At 46.9% G+C, this 5,009-nt stretch overlaps 1 pseudogene across 1 annotated transcript; it reads right to left on the bottom strand.

Moving 5' to 3' along the window:
• Positions 1–1,094: 1,094 nt before the first annotated feature.
• On the bottom strand, positions 1,095–1,798 carry LOC105825920 (annotated as a pseudogene). Its single transcript, XR_001138290.1, has 3 exons — positions 1,730–1,798; positions 1,212–1,625; positions 1,095–1,101 (listed from the first exon to the last, which is right to left on the bottom strand). The product of XR_001138290.1 is annotated as an Ig heavy chain V-III region VH26-like (transcript).
• Positions 1,799–5,009: the final 3,211 nt, after the last annotated feature.

Below are 5,009 nucleotides of genomic sequence, written 5' to 3' on the forward strand. Positions count from 1 at the left end.
TTATACGATTTGCATAACAGGAAACAAACATGGGTGAGTTTTTTGTACTGTTACACGTAAAGATTTTATTTTATTTTAATTGGCAAACAATGCATACGTTTCATCTCATAACACGTGTTTTCATGTATGTATACCTTGTATATTGATCAAATTAAGAAAATCAGCATATTCCTGATCCAAAATATTTATCAGTGTTATCATTTCTTTTTTTTATTTCACAATATTATGGGTGCACCAACATTTTGGTTACATATAATGGCTTTGCCAAGCCCAAGGCAGGGCTACAGGAGTGCCCCTCCCCCACACAGCTCACTCCCCATCCATCCTAATAGTTGAGTGGAATAAGAAGTCAGAGTGTCTTAGCTGATGTCTGCCCACTGACATTTAAGGCCCATCCTTCATCTTCCCTGTTTGCCCCATTGATGGGAATTCTAGGAAGGAATCACAGGTGCTTTCTCTGGAGACGGCTGTCGGAGGCCCAGACCCCACCAGACCTCTCCTGGGAGTAACAGACCCCTCCCTGCCCATCAGGGAACTGCTGTGAAAACCTGAGCCAGTCTCCCCTCCTGCCCTACAAAGCCACTTGGGACTTTCTTGACAGGCCAGCCCTGCTCTGCAGACACCTCAGTAATGGAGGGAGTAACCCTTCCCATGTTCATTTAGTGTGTGAGTGTATGTGTGTGTGTGTGGGTGCGTGTGTGCGTTTGTGTAACACCATCAGAGTCAATTTCTACATTAAATGTTGGTGGGGTCCCTCTGTCCTTGAATTGTGTCAGATAGAATCGATGTTGTGAGCCTGGTGCTGGGACACTGTCCACCACGGAGTCTTCCTTCTCTTGCTTAGGACGCTGACTCCCTCTGCCCCTGATGTCCTGCAGACACTTTATCCTGCTTGCTGGATAGAAGGAATGTTCACTTCCGTGTGCTCTGTTGCATTGTGTTGTCCAAGACAAAATCTGTTATCGATTTTCAGACTTATTCAGAAATGCTGATAATTTATGTACATTTGGGGACAGGACAAAGTGACTGGAAGCGATTCTCTGCCTTTTGTGCAGGTGAGAATATTTTCTATCATGACCACAAACGTATCTAACTCAGAGACTGCAGAGGGAAGCACAAAATCGTGAATTCAGAGAAATTCCCCAGAAGAAACAATATGGAGAGGAAGCCACGACCCTAAGAGGAAACCAGCCCTTATCCTCCACCTGCACCTGCCCTGGGCTGACTCTGCTCCTTGTGCCCTGCCTGCCCCCTGGTGGCCCCACTCGTCCCTGCAGGAGGTTTGTGTCTGGGCTCACGCTGATGCCCCCTCACTGTGTCTCTCGCACAGTAGTACATGGCCGTGTCCTCGGCTCGCAGACTGTTCATTTGCAGAGACAGCGTGTTCTTGCTGTTGTCTCTGGAGATGGTGAACCGGCCCTTCACGGCGTCTGCGTAGTATGTGCTACCAGCATCATAATCAATGTGTGAGACCCACTCCAGCCCCTTCCCTGGAGCCTGGCGGACCCAGTTCATCCCGTAGCTGCTGAAGCTGAATCCAGACGCTGCACAGGAGAGTTTCAGGGATGCCCCAGGCTGGACTAAGCCTCCTCCAGACTCCACCAGGTGCACTTCACATTGGATACCTGCAAACACAAACACATCCTGGTCAGAAACTGCCACACACACCTCTGTTTCTTTCACTAATATCCACTCACACACCCAATATCTCTAGTTCTCCGTGAATTACCTTGTAACAGAGCAACAAGGAAAACCCAGCTGAGCCCAGACTCCATGGTGAGTATCTGTGTTCAGTCCTGATCACCGAACGGGGACACCTGGGAATGCTGGGGCTGGGGCTCCTCTCCCAGAGCTGCAGGGTGAGGGCTGGGCTGGTTTTCATGAGCAGAGGGAGAGCCCTATTTGCATGTCCCCTGCTATATAGCAAGCTCTGGGTGGGACACCTCAGGGAGGGCAAGATCAGGGAAAAACTTCATAAGTGTTTTGTGATAAATAATTAGTTCCTGTTCACCTATCTAATTTACATACACACATAAACCATGTGCTGTATGTGTGAAGTTTGCATGTATTTCTAGATGTAAAAGTAAACACTAGACACGGATAATAATTGTGTGATATGTCCAGAAACACAAATCTGGGAATAATTCATGTCAGTGTCTGGGCCATGATGCTATCCTTGGAATCCACTGCAGGCCAAAGCTGGACATACCTAGAGTGGTTTCTAAAACACCGATTCTATAATGAGAACATAAAGCAAATTTCTTGCCTGGTTTTTTTTTCTTAAAAATATATAAAAAAACTGGCACCCAGAATTAATGCAAATGAATGAACCTAATGTTTCACTTATTATCTATTTGTCCATCGCTCCTTCCCTACTAAATCATCTATTAGTTGTTCCTATTAACTTTAATGAGACATAGTTGATACTCAGTGGCCTTGACATAGTTAAAGTTTGCAAGTGAAAGATGCTGACGGCACCTCCACCCTGTCTGTGATGTTGAGGAAATCGATTTCCCTCGATGTTTTCACTTGTCCTTCGAAAATTCCTCCTGCTTTCCCCTTTCCTCTCCCTCCCTTTACCCAGGCAACTGCTAATGTAGCTCATGGTGCTTTAAATCTGTCTTCACTTTCTAGAATTTATAATAGTGGAATCAGGTAGCAGGTGCCTTTTTGCTTATTTTACTCACAGCACATCCTGTGAGTGCAGCCATGCTGCAGTGCGCGTGAGACAGTCATTATTGTTAATGATGGAGTGTTCTAATGGGACGTTGACAAAAAATACTTGTTTATTAATCTACTGGTTAATGTTGGTATTGTTTCCAATTCCTTCCTATTACGGATAAAACTTCTCTTCACCTGGGAGAAGGAGGCAGCTGAGAAAAAGCTCTTCTTCTCACAGCCATGGCAACATCATCGTCATCTATAATGCATGACTGCAGAAGCTGTAGATTAGCACATTTTATTTAATATTTCAGATAATGGAAGTTATGTGACCAACAGCAAACCTGAAACTGGCAGAGGACCCCATCTGGGTGCTGAGGGAGACCCACTGTGCAGTGGCTTTAGACAGAATGTTCCCCACTCGAGTTTGCATCTGTCCTGCTCTGCCACGCAGGGGAGACTCCCAGTTTCATAGCCCAGCACCACTGGGGCAGCAGGGGCTGAACTGAACCTCCTGGGAGGGGCAGGAAAAGGTCCCAATAATCCCCCCGACGTCCTCAAACACTCTGGTCACGTGCCTGCAGGACTCTCATCGTGGCTCCATCTTACCCCCCCCTTGTCTGTGACCCTGTGGAGGAGGTTGTCAAAATCTAAATAGAGTTACATATGGGAAAAAAACCAGACAACCTATAGAATGCAGCCTGGAAAGACTGTGAAGTGAGGAGTTGATACATAAATGCCACAGAACAAGAACTATCACTCTTCTTCACCAACTGGCACTTTGCACATGAGCATGATCAGGGCCAGGGCACCCAGCTGGGAGTGAGGACAGTTGTTCCAGCCCTCCGACCACCCTCACCTTGCTGATTTGCCAGACAGGCCCCCATGGTATTACGGTAAGTTGCTAAAGTCATTTTGTCTCCTGCATTTCCACATTCCTGCAGACAACCATGAACAGGGAATATGTGCTGAGGGTTTCTGAACATCGACAGACCATTGGTCCACCCAGCATTTCATGGTTCTGCTTTATACATTTGTGTCAACCCATCACTGTCCTCTTCAGCCACCTCTTTCCTTAGTAACCATGTAAATTCGCCCACCTCCCTGGGATGAGTCCCTTCCTTCTCCCCTGCGTCTGTTCCATTCTCCTTTGTATCCACCTCCCGTCCTTAGTATCTCTGAGGCCCAAAGGGAACTCTGAGTGGGGAGAGAAACCTATACAGCTTCTAAGGTGGTTCCTGACCTTGCACAGTGGGGGCAACTGGAGTGCAGAACCAAAAGGGCCTCCCTGTGTCCCAGCCGTCTCCCGTGGCCTGGGCAAGGTGCGTAACACGTGATCACGACCCCAACTCCATAAAGCCACGTCAGCAGGACTTGGGTGTGTGGAATCAGTTCTCCATCTGGGGAGTCCACTTTGCTCTTCAAAGGAAGTAACTTACCTTACAGGGTCAGCAGTCTGTTACCTCCTGTACCGGGTCAGTTATCCCACCAGGAACAACGTGCCGTGTGTTGGGATCACCTGCACCCACCCGTGATTGCCCTATTGTAGGATGTCCGTCCACAGTGCACACGGTGCCTCCTCAGTCATGTGGGCACAAAGCCAAGGAGACTCTGTCATGCTTGTCACCCCACAGTCCCCTAGTGAATATTGCTCGGTAACCTGGTGAGGTCAATTAATGACATAAATCACATCACAAAATCATGCGACTCTTCCATGCATTCTCTGGATTATGTACTTTAATGTTTTCCCTCCCCTGCCCTGCACATGGACAACCTTCGTTGACACCGTGGGCCAGAGCAGTTTTCTCCAGGACAATTGTTCATCATGATGGTGGATCTGACCCTTGTAGCCTCGGCTCAGTGTGCACAGGGCAGGATGGAGAGCAACTATTTTGCTTTCATTTCAGTAATTATTAGTACATATGCAGATTGTATATTTAGACTAATTCTGATTATCTCTACATTGTCTTCGTGTTCGGGAAATGAACTCCTGCAGTGTTGATCTACCATTCATACATCCATTGATAGCTTTTACCTCCACTACTTATTGGAGCCCATGTGCTGCCTCACACCAGGTGACTCTGTGAGCATCCAGGCATCAGAGTTTCAACCCCCCTCAGCATGGTATCCTTTGCTTTGCTAAGCGATGCTTCAGCTGTGTGTCAAACAGTCAGGGTTCTTCTGGAAAGTCCACTTCTGGTATAGTTATATTGAGTCTTCCAAGATCACCCTCATCCTCTATGACCAATATAAATAAAAGTCTTAGAATAAGATATTATATTCTTGGTCAGTTTATTACAGAAAATGATATGAATTAAAATCAGCAGAGGCACAGGTGTTAACTCCCT

This window comes from Propithecus coquereli, unplaced genomic scaffold (genome assembly GCF_000956105.1).
Source record: "Propithecus coquereli isolate 6110/MARCELLA unplaced genomic scaffold, Pcoq_1.0 Scaffold831, whole genome shotgun sequence".
NCBI lineage: Eukaryota > Metazoa > Chordata > Mammalia > Primates > Indriidae > Propithecus > Propithecus coquereli.